Source organism: Aquarana catesbeiana, linkage group LG10 (assembly GCF_042186555.1).
Source record: "Aquarana catesbeiana isolate 2022-GZ linkage group LG10, ASM4218655v1, whole genome shotgun sequence".
NCBI lineage: Eukaryota > Metazoa > Chordata > Amphibia > Anura > Ranidae > Aquarana > Aquarana catesbeiana.
Window position 1 is genome coordinate 147,368,676 of NC_133333.1, and position 20,280 is coordinate 147,388,955.

At 41.1% G+C, this 20,280-nt stretch overlaps 1 protein-coding gene across 2 annotated transcripts in view; it reads left to right on the forward strand.

Annotated features, from left to right (window-relative positions):
- The window catches only part of GRIN2D (glutamate ionotropic receptor NMDA type subunit 2D), a 1,662,686-nt gene that overhangs the window by 517,604 nt on the left and 1,124,802 nt on the right, over window positions 1-20,280 (forward strand). The window lies entirely within an intron of this gene.

The window sequence follows — 20,280 nt, forward strand, 5'->3', positions numbered from 1 at the left end:
GTCTGACAGCAAAATGACATTTCGAAGGAAAAATTCCATTTAAAACTACCCGCGGCTATTGCATTACCGACAATACACATAGAAGTTCATTGATAAAAACGGCTTGGGAATTCAACACAGGGAAACCCCGAACCAAAATAAAAAAAAAAATGACGTGGGGTTCCCTCTAAATTCCATACCAGACCCTTCAGGTCTGGTATGGATTTTAAGGGGAACCCCGCGCCAAAAAAAAAAAAAAAAACGGCGTAGGGTCCCCCCAAAAATCCATACCAGACCCTTATCCGAGCACGCAACCTGGCAGGCCGCAGGAAAAGAGGGGGGGGACGAGAGTGCGCCCCCCCTGAACCGTACCAGGCCACATGCCCTCAACATTGGGAAGGTGCTTTGGGGTAGTCCCCCAAAACACCTTGTCCCCATGTTGATGAGGACAAGGGCCTCATCCCCACAACCCTGGCCGGTGGTTGTGGGGGTCTGCGGGCGGGGGGCTTATCGGAATCTGGAAGCCCCCTTTAACAAGGGAACCCCCAGATCCCGGCCCCCCCCTGTGTGAAATGGTAAGGGGGTACTTACCCCTACCATTTCACTAAAAAACTGTCAAAAATGTTAAAAATGACAAGAGACAGTTTTTGACAATTCCTTTATTTAAATGCTTCTTCTTTCTTCTATCTTCCTTCATCTTCTTCTGGTTCTTCTGGCTCTTCCTCCGGCGTTCTCATCCAGCATCTCCTCCGCGGCGTCTTCTATCTTCTTCTCCTTGGGCCGCTCCGCACCCATGGCATGAGGGGAGGCTCCCGCTCTTCTCTTCATCTTCTTCTTCATCCTCTTCTCTTCTTCCTTCTTCTCTTCTTCTCTTCTTCATTTTCTTCTCCGGGCTGCTCCGCATCCATGCTGGCATGGAGGGAGGCTCCCGCTGTGTGACGGTGTCTCCTCGTCTGACGTTCTTAAATAACGGGGGCCGGGGCCACCCGGTGACCCCGCCCCCTCTGACGCACGGGACATGACAGGACTTCCCTGTGGCATTCCCCTCTTTTCCTGCGGCCTGCCAGGTTGCGTGCTCGGATAAGGGTCTGGTATAGATTTTTGGGGGGACCCCACGCCGTTTTTTTTTTTTTTTGGCGCGGGGTTCCCCTTAAAATCCATACCAGACCTGAAGGGCCTGGTATGGAATTTAGGGGGACTTCCACGTCTTTTTTTTTTTTTTTAATTTTGGTTCGGGGTTCCCCTGTGGGGAATTCCCATGCCGTTTTTATCAATGAACTTCTATGTGTATTGTCGGCAATGCAATAGCCGCGGGTAGTTTTAAATGGAATTTTTCCTTCGAAATGTCATTTTGCTGTCAGACTGTTCTAAACACGGGAAACATGCGCCCCTTTACAGGCATACTATAGACACCCCCCAGCTACGAAATTTAAAGGAATATTACACTTTTATTGTTTGACTTTCAGCATTATTAAAATCACTGCTCCTGAAAAAACGGCCGTTTTTTAAACTTTTTTTTGCATTGATCCATGTCCCCTGGGACAGGACCCGGGTCCCCAAACACTATTTATGACAATAACTTGCCTATAAGCCTTTAAAATTAGCACTTTTGATTATTCATGTTCGTGTCCCATAGACTTTAACGGTGTTCGCGTGTTCGAGCGAACTTTTTTCCTGTTCGCATGTTCTGGTGCGAACCGAACAGGGGGGTGTTCGGCTCATCCCTAATGGTGGGATAAGTGCACCAATCGACCAACCCAACCGGGGTAGAGGGGACGGGTGCGGGTGCACTGTTTGCGAGTGCCCCCTGGGCAAGTAGTGTGCTGAGGGGGCACTCATATGTGTGTGCTCCTAAATCGGGCTGTGTGAATCCATAGACACATGCAGCATGGCTTGGGCCCACCCTCTGCCCCCTCCTCACTTTATTTGACTGACAGCAACTCTTAGAGCCTCCTGTGAATAGAGGAGAAGAGCAGATGGGCACAATGCCGGCTGAAACAAGTTACCAGACAAATCTTTATTAAATCTTAGCTTATGCTTCCATTGGTAATTTTGCAACACTCATATTTACTGGCATCCTATGAGCAAACAAGCTACATTTAATAAAGATTTTTTTGTTACTTGTTTTAGAGTGTCCAAGATTTGATAAGTTTCAGTCCCTGATGAAGGTGGGGGGGGGGATATGTTGCCCTGTGAAGCGCATTGGTTGTCATATGTGATCATATTATAAATCATTAAATGACTCTTCCACCATTTGGTTCAGTTCCTTTCTTTGTGCTTTTATTGTTTTATGTTTTGAGCAATAATAACCTGACAAGGTTTTAACTCCTCCCCGTTATATCCAAATTAAAAGAAAAAATCATATCTCTGCATTTTCCTGCAGTACAATGTGTTTTTGTTTTTCATTTTACAGGTAGACACAGGAAGACAGAGTAAATTGATGTCTGTGTTTACTGTTTAGAACTCCGCTGCAATGCAGTGTTGTATAATATAAGTGCCAGGGTAAATTTTTAACAACACATTTTACGCCCCATAGGAATGAAACACATCACAGACAGTGGTGACACTATTATTAGCACTACTACTGTATGTATACAGTACATGTTGAAGATAAAATATTTCCTTAACTGTAAAGGAAATATGTAGTGGTTTTGTACAAACTTTCTTAAGTTTTTTCTTGTCTGAACTAAAGACTATTTTTTCTTTAGGGAAATATTAAATAATGCATATCAATATTTTATATTTTCACAGGCAGCCAGCAGCAGATTTCCAGGTTTTGTTTCCAAATTTATTCTACCTCCTTAACAATGTTGTAAAATGCTGTTGTTTACAGAGCTCAATAACTCAAACTATTTACACCGATAAATGATTTCGAGCACTGATTCATCTCTCTTCTGACAGCTTAGTCAGTTTGTGTACCTGCTAGGAGGATTAACTCTCTTCTTGTCCTTTTGAACATAACATCTTCCAATGGGAACACCTATTTTAGCGATAACTCTCAAAGGCTCTGTTCACAGTAGTGCCACTCCGAGTGTTAATTTGAAGTGTGACTTTCATGCAAATTTATACTCTCTGGCACTCAAGTCACAAAAAAAGATGCATCAAAGTAGCGCAGGAACCTGTAAGTCACGTAGATTATAACGGTTGCCATTGAAATCAATGGGCGGCAACTTGTCATGCGACTTTGTGTCCAAAGTTGCATGACAAGTCGCACTAGTGTGAACGGAGCCTAAGAGGGGATTTGCTTCTTTCTGGAGAGATTTCATTTCACTTCCCATTGTGTTTATAGGACATAAAGTGAAGGGAGGTCTCTAGACTAGAACACAGATGGCTTAAAAAATGCTGACAAGAGTTTTAACCATGCCTCAAAAGTTTTAGCTTTAGATACTTAAGAATATGTAAAAAAAAGAGTTTACCTGAAAATGTATTTTTATCCCCAGTAAATTCTAGCTATATGCACCAATGTTTCGTTCTTCTTTGTATGGATCCTGGCAATAAAATCTCTGCACTAATTCTTCTGCTCTTCCAGTGCAGTACACCTAAGGTTACTTTTCTCTTGCTGGTCTTGCTTTAACAATACATTATATTGTTTACAATGTGTAACATGTGGTATAGTGATTGCAATTCCTCCTATTGTAGCAGCCTGAGTAAAGCCTCGTACACATAATGAGATTATTCGATGAATGACCGGCTTTTTTTTTTTTTTTTTTTTTTTTTTGCATGCTAGGCTCCATATCGAAAATGAAGGTTACTAAAGTTACGAAAATTTTCGTATGACGGAATGAAAATTTTGAAGTGATGTAATGTATTGTATTTTGGAACAAAAACTGTACTGATAAAAGGAAAATAGTAGCATACAAGATATTTTTTCGTGCTTGCCCCATCGGATAATTTTGCGCGAACTGTCCTGACCGACTCTCTAAGGCTGTTCATGTGTACTAACGATCAGATTACTGTATGATCGATTTGAAAGGGATATTTTTTGTACGATTTTCTGATCGTGTATAGTAGGCTTAAGGTTTCATTTTGGAATGGGCAAGTGGGAGCTTGGATATCCAGAGATAGATTTTTACTTTTAAAAACCTCAAAAATAATGAACCAGTAATTGATTTAGCCTGCCACTACCCCTTATAACTGAAATATTAGTTTTAGTTGAAGGTTTTCCATTTAGAGATCCTCCAATTCTAATAAACTCCAAACTTTCTCAGTTTTGTATGCACATGTGTATATGTGTATTTCTATTTATCTTCAATCTATTCTACACACATACACTTGGTGTTTCAGGTTTAGTGACTTTTAATCAGCAAAGCAGATAGAACATTGACTAATATGATAGAACAGAGTATAGAGGTGACTGCATCTTCTAATGAGGAGGACACAGTCACATTGGCGCACCTCCCGCATTGCCCTTGATCAGAACGGATCAATATGACTTTTAAGAAGTTTAGAGGGGACAGGAGACCATGAGATGGTGGTGATAATCATTAAATAGATGGCAACAAACATTTGTTATGTGACCTGTAGTCCATGACAGTTATGTGCTCCTGCTGATTAGAAGGCAATCTTCATATAATCACTGGTTCTCTTATGTGATGCTTGAATGGCCCAAGTGGCACTTTCTTACAATCACTTAGTCCTATCTCCAGAATAAGCACTTAGCTTATTGTGTCTTCTTTATGGTTTATTATACAGTATGTTTACTTATCAAACCCTTAAGAGCAGATTTAGATACATCACAAGTAAGGATGTTAGTCCGAACGCTAAGAATTGTAAGCAAAATATATATTTTTTCTTGTTCAAATTGATTATTAATATAGATGAGTCAAAATGACAACAGACAGGCTAGTAACCCTTTGCGAGACATGACAAAATAACATACAAACACACGGGATAAGATTGACAGCCAACAATGCAAACAGAAAAAAATAGGGGTGTAACACATCCCCCACAAAGCAGTGGTTAGCAAACAAGGCAAAACGTGACCAGCCTGGGGTTAAGGAAATAAGCAAAATAAATATTATACTGTGTGGTCATATGGTCATCACATACAGAATAAATATTTCAAAACCAGAGGTCTCCAGGTGGCACAGAAGCATACAAAATCAGCAAAAAGAAAAAAAAAATGGCAAGTGGTCCATTGCGTTTTCCACCCCCTTCCTTTTAATATGTATGGGTTTTATATATTTATATTTATTTATTGTCGTATTTGTATTATATTCATATATTGAATTTGTTGACTTATAACCTTTTTGTCTATGTGAATACCTATGTGAAGACCTATGTGTATCCCAAGCTGTTAAAATTTACTTACTTATAATTTACCTAATACTGCTGGAAGTCTGCTTGAGGTTAGTGCAGCTCCCTCCCCAGCCCCCCCCCTTCTGCTTACCTGGGCCCCATCTCGATCCAGGGATGTGCATGAGAGCAATGGCTCTCCTGGGTCTCTGTCTCCTCATCGGCTCACACAGCAGTGGGAGCCATTGGCTTCTGCTGCTGTCAATCACAAATAGTAAGCCAATGAGGAGAGTGTGGAGGTGGGGACAAGCAGCACTCCTTGTGTGAATGGACAATGCCCATTCAAAGGAGCAAGGCTTGGGTGTGAGCCTGCTTGAGTGCCTTCATAGCTTATTATTGAGGGCACTCAACAGGGGGAGGAGCTAGGACCGTCAACAGGGGACTCAAAAATAAGAGGATTGAGGCTGCTCTGTGCATAACCATTGCACAGAGCAGGTAGATATAACATATTTGTTATTTTTAAAAAATCCAACCTTTAGAACCACTTTAATGTCTTCGAACCAATCACAGCCATCCTAGGTGTACACTACCTGTGTTTCCAAACTTTCAGTCCTCCCTTACATTCACAACAGAAGAAATGGAGGTAGGAGGGTTGCCTATCATAAGAAGTGAAAGGCAACAACAATTTAAGGTGTGTGTGTGTGTGTGTGTGTGTAGGGGGTGGGGGTTGGGTTAAAGTGTTACTGACCACCAATGATTGTGGGATCATTTCATTAAAGATGGTGGTTGTTTAAGGGGCTACCAATCACAAAATGCCACTGATCACCAACAATGTAACCACTTCTACCAAAACATTTCTTAATTTCCAAAAAATTGTGGAAAAATTGGATCACATTGGAGTCTATAGTTTCTAAAAAAAAAAAAGATCATTTTGGGGGAAGAGGAGTAATATCCTAGCATTTTTGATTAAAATGCTTTATAAAAAAATGGGAAATAGTATTTTTTTTTCAAAATGTTTGGTCTTCTTTTTATTTATAAAGCAAAAAATAAATAACACACTGGTTATCTGTCTCAAAAAAAATCTATAATTAACTTAGGTGCACTAGTGTGTGCTGTAGTAAGTCAAACTATAACAAAACTGGCCTGATGATAAAGGGGTATATACAGACTAGTACTCAAGTTGTTAACAATAAATTATACCAAATATTATTAAAAACTAGCAGATCGAGGTGGTTGGAGAGGAGAATAAACTTGCAAAATGTTAACAAATATGAGCGTGCCCCTGTGTTCTTTAGTTATGTCTCTGCCAAAAATAATAAATGATTCAAAGATAAAATAAAGTAACAAGTGAATCACTAAGAAACAGGCTACACTAGTTATGAGAGGATAAAGACACTAATTATTTAAATGTATAGCTCGTCTTCTCTGCAATGAAGCAATACAGACACTTTCAAAAAAGTGACTCATGAAGCAAAGCTGCATTATAAATGTAACAGATAATACAGTTTTATTCTGACCTTCATCGTATTCATAGCTTGCTAATGGACGGGTTAAATAATTGATGGTTTTAGCCATAAGCTATAAATCACAGCTCAGTTCAGATGTAGTCAAGCAACTTTAATGTGTTTTAAGAAACAACAGATTATTTTGAATATCATATTTTTAAAGCAATTTTTTCAAATATTTTTATTATCAAATTGTTAATCTAGCATGCTCAAAAGGAGTGGAGCCTGGTGGTCAAAATTTTTTTGGGGGGGGCAGCAAGCAGACTTGGCCCCCTCACTCGCACTAGCACCTGCCCGCACAGCTCTAGATCGATCCACTCGCTCTACACACTACCCCCACTCCCCAGTGCTCGAAAGGCCGTAGTCCTCTCGCACTTAACCGCCACCCCCCTTTCCTCCCTGTGCATGATCCATGGCCTTACCTTACTGTGGAAGAGGTGCGGGGAGGGGGACTAGGTGGCGATGCTGTGCTGAAGTCAGGGTAGGGCTCCAAGGAAAGACTGGTGCTGCCAGGGCCCTTGCTTCTCCTCTGGGCCAAACAGTAGGTGGGTCCTAAGACTCCCAGCCAATTGGGTCTCAGGACCGGCTTCCTGATTGGCCAGGAGGAAAAGCAGGAAGACATTAGTTGTAGTCACACATCTGGGTTGCTTTGGGGCTTGGTGCTCTGCTTTGGCGAAATATGCCTTGGCACAAATAACTGCAGGAGGCTCAAAGGAGGAGCCTAGTGTTGGCCTTTTGACCTGTGCTGTGAGGGAAATCTAGTAAATGAAGAGCAGAGGTCATTTTCACTCTCGTACAGAACTGAACAAATGAGGGGATGGGCATAGAGGGAAACTCTAGGGTTCCTGTTCGCAGCATAGGATAGACAAACCCAAATGACAAGTGCAGTGTTGATCACTGGAACAGAAGTTAAGATGTGATCCAAGAAGTAAGTCGCTATTATGCAGTTTGAAGAGACATGTTTCAGTCGTTTTGAAATTCATGTAATTTTAAAGTGAGTGAAGCAAATGCAAAGGTCCCAAAGTGAGAGCGATAAATACTGAGGTTGGCCTTCTCCTGGGAAAATTAGTGCTGTATTCAGTCACTGGTTGGTGCCATAGTCCTATATAGGGAACCTGTATATATGCAATTAATGTTTAGGTCACTTTAATGACAGTGCTCCCAAGTATTCAGCTGCATTTTCTTCTCTACCCCTTCCAGGCACCCCTTCTGTTTTCAATTGTTGGAAACGATGCAGGAAATGGCATCATGGGTGGATCAACATACTAAGGTCATTCTATCAACAAGTTCTAGCCATATTTTCAGTTGCTGCTGCCAACCCTCTGCCAGCCAGTTTAATTTCCTCTATGCATGACATTTATTTCATGACTATTAGCTATTACCTATCTGTACACCCATGCAAAGGGACATCTTTGCCATATGGGATGAATAAGTGTTCCACACATCCGCATACAGCAGTTCCAATAGATATGAATAGGACACCCTGCACGCAGATGCATTGAACCCCTGTGCATCCCATGCAGACAAAGACGGCCCTTCACATGGGTGTACTTATGGGTATGTTCATGTGAATGAGGACTTACTGAAAAAAAAGTGATGTATGGTGTGGGGCGTAGTAAAAAGTGATCAAAAATATTTTCTATACATTGGGGGGAGGAAGGTGTTAACATTTTTTGCCCCAGGTGTCACACATGGAGTATGCCACTGAGGGGGTGGGGGGCAGATATTGACTGGTGAGATTTTGGGTGCTTTATACAGTCTGGATTTAGATATTGATCTGCTCAATAGGGACAGAGGAATAATTTTTCAAACGTATGCAGTTTCATGGTTTAGCACTAGGTACATGCATGCAGCAGTCTTGTACCTTGGGTACTTTTTAAGCTAGGTTAGGATTACAAAACTGAAGGTGGGATTTCATTTAATCCAGTTTTGTATTCCATCAAGTTCATTAAATATAGTCTTAAATAGTACTTTAGTCTGGATTTATTTTAGCCTTATGTTGTCCCTTTTAAACCAAGAGTAAGAGTTTATAAGGCAGTCAAGTTCTTCTTTATTTCAGCTATAGTTACAGTTATTCAGTTTCAATATAAATCTCATATAAGATAGCTAACAGAAGATGAGAACATAAGGGTGACCTTACAATAATGAGCTGTTGCTCATTCATTATCCAATTACTAGGTTGGGGAAGTCCATGACCAAGGTGTTTTTCTTTAACTGCAAGTAAGACTAGAAACCTGGCTGTGATGTCTTGAAGCATTATCTAGATCAAAAGAGCATCCGAATAGAATTTGAATTGTCTCTTGAAGGTACGTTCACACATAGGTATATCAGCTGTGAGTTTAGCCTTTTGTCTACCATTCAGCTTTAAATAATTTGAGATAAAAAAACATTGTATGGTATATATATCGGTGTGTGCCCAACCATTGACCACAGCGAGAGGGTTATTGGGATGATAAGATCAACTCTACCTCCACAGACACTTCTGACTTGAGTAATTTAGGTCAGAGCTTTACCTCTTTAAATCTTTGGGATGTATGAGTGCTGAACCTTATGCGGATACTTTTTAAAGTGATGGGTGGTTTGTGGTCCTAGAGGCTGCTGGACCCCCAGAGGAGTTTGTTGAAGTTTTGAAAGGATGAGAGTGCCACTCCAGCTTGTAATAGACAATGCGTTTTGAGGGCTCCGTATTCCCCCTTCATCAGAGCTAAAAACAGGATGATGCGGACGCTGTAAAGACCTCTTTAAACGACATTCATCTGCTGGCAATAATGTTATGAACTTCAGCATAGGGACACCATGAATTGTTACTGATCAGTCGGCCAAGGAATGGCTTTGTGTATTTTTGCACCAAAGCCTTATGAAGTATGGAAAAATCACCATTCTTCTTCAATCATGATATTGCATAACAGCATTCTGCTGTAAGCTGTAATAATGCATTTGAAGAAGTACTAAGAATGTGGCTGCACAGTTATATAGTATAGTATAGTATTATTATTATTTTTAGTATTGTATAGTAAAATTACACAATTAAATTGGTTCCTCTAATATACAGTCAGGTCCATAAATATTGGGACATCGACACATTTCTAATCTTTTTGGCTCTATACACCACCACAATGGATTTGAAATGAAACAAACAAGATGTGCTTTAACTGCAGACTTTCAGCTTTAATTTGAGGGTATTTACATCCAAATCAGGTGAACGGTGTAGGAATTACAACAGTTTGTATATGTGCCTCCCACTTTTTAAGGGACCAAATGTAATGGGACAGATTAACAATCATCCATCAAACTTTCACTTTTTAATACTTGGTTGCAAATCCTTTGCAGTCAATTACAGCCTGAAGTCTGGAACGCATAGACATCACCAGACGCTGGGTTTCATCCCTGGTGATGCTCCGCCAGGCCTCTACTGCAACTGTCTTCAGTTCCTGCTTGTTCTTGGGGCATTTTCCCTTCAGTTTTGTCTTCACCAAGTGAAATGCATGCTCAATCGGATTCAGATCAGTTGATTGACTTGGCCATTGCATAACATTCCACTTTTTATCTTTAAAAAACTTTTGGTTGCTTTCGCAGTATGCTTCAGGTCATTGTCCATCTGCACTGTGAAGTGCTGTCCAATGAGTTCTGAATGAGTCCTGCATTTTGCTGAATATGAGCAGATAATATTGCCCGAAACACTTCAGAATTCATCCTGCTGCTTTTCTCAGCAGTCACATAATCAATAAATACAAGAGAACCAGTTCCATTGGCAGCCATACATGCCCACGCCATGACACTACCACCACCATGCTTCACTGATGAGGTGGTATGCTTTGGATCATGAGCAGTTCCTTTCCTTCTCCATACTCTTCTCTTCCCATCACTCTGGTACAAGTTATTCTTGGTCTCATCTGTCCATAGGATGTTATTCCAGAACTGTGAAGGCTTTTTTAGATGTTGTTTGGCAAACTCTAATCTGGCCTTCCTGTTTTTGAGGCTCACCAATGGTTTACATCTTGTGGTAAACCCCCTATATTCACTGTGGTGAAGTCTTCTCTTGATTGTTGACTTTGACACACACACACCTACCTCCTGGAGAGTGTTATTGATCTGGCCAACTGTTGTGAAGGGTGTTTTCTTCACCAGGGAAAGATTTCTTCGGTCATCCAGCACAGTTGTTTTCCGTGGTCTTCTGGGTCTTTTGGGGTTGCTGAGCTCACCGGTGCGTTCTTTCTTTTTAAGGATGTTCCAAACAGTTGATTTGGTCACACCTAATGTTTTTGCTATCTCTCTGATGGGTTTGTTTTGTTTTTTCAGCCTAATGATGGCTTGCTTCACTGATAGTGACAGCTCTTTGGATCTCATATTGAGAGTTGACAGCAACAGATTCCAAATGCAAATAGCACACTTGAAATGAACTCTGGACCTTTTTATCTGCTCCTTGTAAATGGGATAATGAGGGAAAACACACACCTGGCCATGGAACAGCTGAGCAGCCAATTGCCCCATTACTTTTGGTCCCTTAAAAAGTGGGAAGCACATATACAAACTGTTGTAATTCCTACACCGTTCACCTGATTTGGATGTAAATACCCTCAAATTAAAGCTGAAAGTCTGCAGTTAAAGAACATCTTGTTCATTTCATTTCAAATCTATTGTGGTGGTGTATAGAGCCAAAAAGATTAGAATTGTGTTGATGTCCCAATATTTATGGACCTGACTGTATAGTTTAATGATCCACTGTTGTCATTTTCTTTATCATTTTTATATTTCTAAACTATTTTTGTTAGTCAGGTCACTTTAGGACACTATTGCAATGATTTTGTCAGTGGGTCCATGTATTAAAATAAAAGGAATTTTTTTTGTCATCTCTAGCAATAACATGCCTAAACAATGTGCCCTACTTTTTACATTATCTCTTTGCAACCAACCAACATTCTTGATAGATGAAGCACCTAATTCTCACTACTGTTTTGGTAGCAGTTGCTACACGTTGTAATCCTGGCATGAGAATAAAATGGCAATAATTCTATTGCCACTGATGCCATCTTTGCAGAAGCTTGTCCCACTTCCAGCGGTTTCCTCCTTCATCATCAAGGTAAACTGTAACTAAAGAAAGTCCCATTCATACATGACAAATTTTCACCATCCCGGCAATAAGCTTCACTCTACGACATCCTAGGAGTATACACAGCATTGCTCATGTGCAGCAAGCAGTGGTTTAAAAAAATGTTATCAAAAACGCAAAGATTTATTTTTATTTTTTCACAAAAGAGACAGTTTTTTCCACCAAAAATATGAAAAAAATTGGCGTGCTTGCATTTCTTGAGGATTCTGCTTTATGGACTTCCACAATCCTGTTTCCTTTAATTTAGCTTTATGCTCAATATGAACTTACAGTTTAAACTACCTAAAGACATAACAGGTGTATCAAACAACAGGTGTTCAAAGTCTAAGGCTATGTTCACACTGATCCGACACGGAAGTTGTACGACTTCCAATCCTACTTTTCCCTCCAACTTCAGGTCTGACTTTGAGATGATTGTGACTTGTACTTTGGCTCTGGTATGGATGAAATCTCACACCAAATTTATATATAAAAAAACTACATGCCCCTCCCCCCAAATCCACACCAGGCCGTTTGGGTCTGTTATTTTAAGGGGAACCCCATCCCAAAATAAAAAAACAAAACAAAACAGGATGGGCCCCCAAAATCCATACCAGACACTTATCCGAGCATGCAGCCCTGCAGGTCAGGAAAAGGGGGGACAACCAAGCCCCCCCTCTCCTGGAGCATACCAGGCCACATGCCCTCAACATGGGGGGTGCTTTGGGGCGGGAGGGGCTCTGCCCCCCCAAACCAAAGCACCCTGTTCTTATGTCGATGGGGACAAGGGCCTCTTCCCCACAAACACTGGCCGGTGTTTGTGGGGGTCTGTGGACAGGAGGCTTATCAGAATCTGGAAGCCCCCAAATCCTGCCCCCCCATGTGAATTGTACCCCTACCCATTCACCATAAAGCATTGTACTGTTACAAAAAACAAGAGACGATTTTTGAACTAAAAGTCCTTTACTAAAAATGAAGAATGTCCCATGTCATAGCTCTAATGTGAATGACAATGTATTCTTTCTCCACTGATATCTTCTTTCTCCGGTTCCTCCACCGATATCTTCTTTCTCCGGTTCCTCCACCGATGTCTTCTTTCTCCAGTTCCTCCACCGATGTCTTCTTTCTCCGGTTCCTCCACCGATGTCTTCTCTCTCCGGTTCCTCCACCGATGTCTTCTTTCTCCGGTTCCTCCACCAATGTCTTCTTCCTCTGCCGCTACCGCTGCCTTCTCCTCTGACGCTGGCACCTCTGCCGTCTGTGAACTCCGATGTCTGACAGTTCTTATATAGCTATAGGTCGTGGCCATGCGATGATGTCACTCTGAGACCAGTTAAGATGATGATCCAACTTAAATGTGACTTCCATTCAAATCAATTGGCTGAAATCATGCCCAAGTCAGACCAAAGTAGTGCAGGAACCTTTTTTAAAGTTGGACCGACGCAAGTCGGACCAGTTTAGACGGTTCTCAAAGAGAACTATTGATTTTGACATGTCATGTGACTCTCGAAATCAGAGCGCATGTCGGACCAGTGTGAACCAGCCCTGATAGTTCATTCTCTTTAGAAAACAACCATCCCCTGGGTAGAAAAATTGTCCCTTGCTAGTATGCTGCAGAGAAGAAATCTTGCTGGGCTATAGCTCTGACTCATTAATGGGTGTGAAAAACCTCTGCAGAGAGACCACTACCTCAATACAGAGAGTAAAAGTTATTTTCTGTAGCATACTGGTGGGGGACAGGGTTGACTATGGCTACTTTCTAAAGAAAACAATATGTAGGGACCTTTAAAAAGGATTTATGAATACACGTGTTACATAGCACAGGCAAGGTTGCTATTGCTGAAGGCTGACAATGGCTGATGCCCATAATCAGTGCTAGCTCCATGGCTGACATATTGCTGTGTGGAGCTTTGTTCTAACTGGAACTCATCAAGATGGAAATTACATGGCACAGTGTGCATGATACTGTAGAATTATGCTCTAGGTGGAACTAACCAACTTCCAAGAAAAGGGCAATGGCAACCTCTAGCACTGGCTGTAACATGGGAACAATGGCTTTAACAGGTCATGTTGATAGGTTCCCTTTAAATAAAAAAAAATATACATATATCTATATATAGATATAGATATCTATATCTAGATATACTGTATGTATGTACAGTATAGCTATATAGGCAAATGTAGAAATAAAAGCATATGGCCTTGAGATAATGCTTGTTTATTCCCCATATGTTTCTTTCTGTAACAAATAAAAGGATAAAAATGTTCTGTAAAATAAATTTAATTCTGTTAAAAGAAGTCAGATAGATGGAGGCATGTTCGTCTATTGATTGGAGCAACAATGAAGAACTTGGCTCTCTGACTGCACAGACTTGTCAATAGAAACCCAACAGTTTCTGAGCAGCCAACTTAACTCAGTGGTGATTCTGTGGGAAACATAGCATTTACGTTACTTTAGTTATTGACAAAAACATTTAACAAACTATGGGTGGTAAAATAGTATTTAAAAGAAGTAACTATTTTTTCTTATTTTTAGGGGGGTTAAACTCACAGCTTTTAGCTACCTACAATATTTAAAGTGAACCTGTCATTGAGTTAACAACATTATTGCAGGCACTAAAAAGCAATTGTACATGCATTTGCTTTATTATAAGTCTTCTGCACTCCCTAGAGACCCACAATGCCAGGTCACTGGCTGTTTAAAATTCAGACTTTTCAGGCAGGTCAATATTTGTAATGTTCCTTCATCTCCTGTATGGTCGTATAAGTGCAAGTAAATCCTGCTGTCTTTCAGAGGACCTGTTCATGCTTGTTATACTGTTCTCTTTAACACATTTGCTAGATCTTTTCTATGGAATGTAACATAGAAGCCTTAAAGTGTCACTAAACCCTAAAAAAGTAAAATCAGTCTGTATGTGCAGTAAAGCATGTTTGTTATAATCACTGTGGAACCTACAGGGTTAATCCTCTGCATTGTGTAAAAAGGCTGTTTGATCCTGTCCTCTCTGATCATCCTCTTCTTTTAATGTCCCCAATCCATCTGCTGATAGAACAGAACCCTAGGAGGCTTTCTGCACATGATTAGTTTAGTGTTTATTGCTAGAATTTTTTATTTGGTGGGTGCATGTGATCAGCACAGGGCCAATCAGCACTGTCCAGACAGAGGGTCAGGGGTTATGTAGCCTCATAGGACGGTGAGAGGAGAATGAAAGCTCCTATTACAAGCTTTAACTAGTGCTCAGCCAGATACTAATAGAGGTCACAAGACTGCTATATACTGCTTTTGAAAAAGGGTATTTAGTAGTTTATATTTACTAAAATAATTGCATTTCCATGTTCGGTGTACTGTGGGAGACCAGATATAGTGAATGCAGGCTCCTGGGTTTAGTAACACTTTAACATAATGTGGGGACACTGGTGAGAGATGGCAGTGGTTTGAATCACTCAAACATCAGTGGATTCTAAGGCTCGGTTCACACTGGGGCGACTTGGGATCCGACTTGTACGCCCTCAAGTCGCCCCAAGTCGCCGCAGAAATAGTTTTGATGGGAGTTAACGCTAGTGTCTTAATAGACACTACTGAAGTCGCTCCGACTTCAGAGCGTACTCCCTGTACTACTTTGATCCGACTTGGTAGGCGACCTGTACCATAGAAATCAATGGAAGTCGCCTCCAAGTCGGATCTCTCTGTAAAGTCAAGCGACTTTGTAGGGAAAACCCCTCCCTCCCCCCCTCCCTCCCAGAGAGCTGATTGGCCCGTGATTGGCCACAGGCAAAGTCGCCTGTCATGGAGGCGACTTCAAGTCGCCTCGTAATTTGCCGAAGTCGCGCTGAAGTCGCGCTAAAGTCGCGCTGAAGCCGCGTTAAAGTCGCGGTACAAAGTCGCGCTAAAGTCGTGTTGCCCATGTGTGAACCGACCCTAAGGATGTGGGTGCACTGTGTCTGGGGTTTCTCACAATCTGAAAGCTATAAAGCATAAACTGAAACATTACATAAGGTTGAAAGAGATAGAAAGTCTTAAAGAATTTCTAAAAACCTATTCCCTTTAAAAAAAAACGAGAATACTTTTAGAAAAAGGAAGGAATATAATGCTGTGGTTGTTTCAGAAATGTGGTAACCATAAAGTCAGACCCCAATTTGTTTATTTTTTTGGGAATGAAAAGTTCACATTTATTTTATAAGCAACACAGATGTCAAGAAGGAGGTACAAAATGCAATAACCCATATCAACCAGTCAGAGTAATACGATTGGTTGCTAGTCCCAAAGGTTGGGGGGGGGGGGTGGCAGGTCCAAGGTAACTTTTTTTTTTTTTTCCTTTAATAAAAAGTTATACTGTGTGTTCCTTTACTGTTTAAAAATGTAAAATTCAGTATGTACAGTAGTACAGTAAAATGACTTCTCTGGGTTAATTGAAGGTCAATTTTTAGTTAGTCAATTTACATATTGAATATTTGCACTAGCTTATTATAAATAAGCCTGTTTGTATGTACTTTTTGGATATATTTCTCATCCTTCCTGTCATCTGTTTGGTGTTCTAATGTGGACAAATAAACATTCAGTGGAAAAGAGAAATATAGAAGCTGTATGGCACATGCTTCAGCTGCTTTAGTTCTGCTCAAAATAAGAAAAATGCAATAACAGAGATACCTGGCGGCAAGGTCTGTACAGTATATAAAAACTTTTCTGAAACAATACAATTGATTGTCAAAGCTGACAGCTGGCATTCATGCAAGAAAGTATACCCAAACTGGCATTGCCAAGTAACATTAGGAATGTCTTATAAGATAAATGCACTCTACTGTTTCTCTCAGAATTACTTTTTCTTTAACTAAAAATTATATGCCTAATGTGAAAAACAGACAGCTTTTGTTACAGCTAGGGATGAGTGAATCTGTTCAAGTTTGGTTCCACCTGGGTTTGGCAATCCCAGTGGGAAGCTTATTAGGAAGGCATTGCGTTGTGGGTGCTTTTGTTAGGTCAATTCACTGCTGCATCTACAAAGATCCAGTAGGCGGACACTTTAACATGCTCAAACAGCAGCGGGTAGACTTTTATTGTGAGTACTGTCTCTATAGTTATATGTAATTCATACAATCTTCTTTTGTGTCAGCTCACTTTTTTAGTGGTGTATGACAGGTGGTGAGGAGGCGATATGCTGCACACCATTGTGGGGCAGTTGCAGGGTGGGCCCATTTAACTACATTTGTTTCGTTCTGCGATGGCACCACCCACCGAAAATGGCATGGTGTTTAAATTTTGCCTTGGCATGTGTACAGCCATGAGTGGCTATATTTTTAGTGTTAAGGCGAGGGGTCGTCGGGTGGTAAAATGACCCTAATTGTGAACGAGCCCTAAATGTTAAATTAAAAATAGCAATGGCAAAGCTGTAATCTCTGAATCACACAAAAAACAGTAAAAGTTATCTTTTTTTCATTATTTTACTAAAAATGGTGAACTGAATTGCATATTACTAGAATTAAGTGATTTTCTTGTAATAGGCTTGAAACTCTCCATTAGCCCGTAAGTCAATATATAATCAATACTGCAATCTTCTAAGCAGCACAAGGTTTTAATGATGAATCCTCAAGTCACTAATGATGGCAAATAACATTTACTTAAACAACAAAACTGGATTTCCAATCGCAACACGTGCTGGGAGCATTGTGTTTTTTTTTTTCATTGCATTACTATCAAGGTATTTAAAACATATAAAGGTCTTTGTGCAGGTACTTCCTGTTATTGGTGACAATGCTCTGTCCCTGTCTACCAATTGTTCTCCTGCGTTGTCTCTTGTCACCTTGTCACAAAGGCTTGAGGTACAGGCTAGTTTTAAGCTTTTGTTAGAATGGGTGGGATGGGCTTAAAGATTTTACAGTGGTTGTAAACTCCCTTTTTATACCTATAGATAAGCCTATAATAAGGCTTACCTATAGGTACAGTAAATATCTCCTAAATGTGAATCGTTTAGGAGATATTTACTTTATAAGCATCCGGTGACGTCACCGACGCATGAGCGCTAAAGGAACGGCATACCCCTGCCATTTCTTCAGAGCCCTGTCCGGTAAAGGGTGAGGGGTGAGGTCATTGCGGCTTGGCCATTCATACAACCGAAGCCAGTGAAACCGGAAGGAAGACCGGGTGAAGATGGAAGCGCCTACAGCGGTGATAGCGCACCACTGGATGGGTTTGTTTTCAGGTAAGTCTGTCATAATGTGCTAGCATGCAGTGCATACTAGCACATTATGACTTAAAGTGGTTCTAAAGGTGAAAAACCTTTTGAGGTGCATCTCACCTCACCCCCAGACCCCCTCCCTTTTTCTTACCTGACCCCATCCGATCCAGCGATGCACACAAGAGCAGTGGCTCCCACCCTGGTCTTCCTCCTCATTGAACAGATTGATAGCAGCAGGAGCCATTGGCTCCCACTGCTGTCAATCAAAGGCTGTTACACTGGAGCGGGGTGGCGGGGAGCGAGTCCCGTTGTCTGTGTCAGTGCAAATAGCAGCAGGACTCGAGAGCGAGCACACACGGGTCCAGCTTTCCGTGGGGGAAACCGCTGAAAAAGAGGGGACTTGAGCGCCGGTGGGGGACCCTAGAAGAAGAGGATTGGGGCTGCTCTGTGCAAAACCATTACACAAAGCTGGGTAAGTATAGGCATGTTTGTTATTTTAATTTTAAAAAACCAAGGCTTTAGTAATACTTAGACTGAAACTTTTTTTTTTTTTTTTTGCTGAGGTTGACTACAGCTTTAAAAGCAGTATGTTGTCTTGATATGGTCGCAGAGCCATATAAAGTACCCTGTACATCATTTCTTATATTTTTCTAGAATAAATCATTAATACTGTTATAAAAACTGAGACTAGGGTGAACTATTAAAAAAAAAAAACCTTTTACGTAACTTGCTACTTTATGTAAAATTCTGGGGGTCTTAAAAGTAAGACAAGATTCTTAAGAAAACGTCCTCATTAAAAATTGTCCTGGAGAATTCCCTGCTGCTATAGTTGCTGCTGTTCAGGAATTAATCTATTCTGAGATTCAGCAGCAGTAACATCTGAACGGCAAGTGTGTATTGTACTGTAACCAGATAAGACAATTTGTAGAGTGTGGTACTATAAGTAAAAATCAAGATTTAGTCCTGCTGGTGCAGCAGGCATAGGTTCATTTCAACCAAGGATCTTTCACTGAAGTCAAAATCTGGTAAATGTAGACAGCTTGGCATCAACATGTATCTTGCTTGCCTGTAATCACTTCTGCTTGCTCCCAGTAGCATTGGTTTGCCAGATGACTACATTCTGAGGTTGATTTACTAAAGGCAAGAAGGCTGTTCACTTTGCTAGGGAATTTGTCTCAGAGCTTAGTGAACGCGAAGGGGGTTTTAATATGCAAAGAACACCCAATTGCTTGCACTTCATTGGATGATGGAAGTCAGTAGAGCTTCACCTCATTCACTAAGCCAAAGGAAAAATACCTTTGCAAAATCAAACCCTTTTGATTTTCAGAAAGAACACTGGATTGGGAGGACAGAGAGGTCTCATCTCTGTCCTTGATCCTGTGCTGGGACTTGCCAATCATTAGATGTGGTGGCTGCATTAGTTATCTTTTCTTTGTTTTCCCCCCCCCTCAGTTTTCTGGTCAATAACACACCCCCTGTATTAATGAAACACCACTCTGGATCAATGAGCACAGTAGGCACATTGGACAGTGGAACTGTCAGTCTGGGGGGGGGGGGGTAGTGTTAAAGCTACAATATAATAAATAGTTGTTTTGGGTTTACTACCGCTTTAAACTGATCATCTCTCCAGTAATCCAATAGAACCCCGGTGCCCACTGCCCAACCTGCGACCCAGGGGCCACATTCTGTCTTTTGTCACTTTTTGTGTGGCCCTCGGGGCCCCTGCAGGCACTAGTCTGTTTCCTTATTGCCCTGTTATAGCAGTCATTAACAGCATTCTCAAGTAATATTTCTCCAGTATAGGACTGCCTCCTGAAGTATGTCATCAATCTCCAACAACTCCTATAGCATATGAAATAATACAGAAGAGAAATCTTGCGAGCTACCCAACGTTCACCAAAAAAATAGTGAAATAAATGTGTGTCGTCACCAAAGTATATGCAGAGAAAAAAATGTAAATGTGCAGATCAAATGTCCTGCACGTGATTGATGAATATCTTGATCACATATTGGAAATAATAAAACAAATCCAACCACTGCCAGGGCACCTCACTCGTGCCTCCCCCCGGTGGGTATAGGCTCACCTCAGCTGGCTCCTATACTTCTTCTGTAGTCTCCTCCTCAGTTAGTTTGCCAGCAACAAAGTATATGCAGAGAAAAAGACTCCAATGCCCTGTACACACAGGCAGACTTTTCGGCATCAAAGGTCCGACAGTCTTTCCGACGGACTTTCAACAGACTTTTGACAGACTTCCGACGGACATTCTAATGAACGGAATTGCCCACACACGATCACACC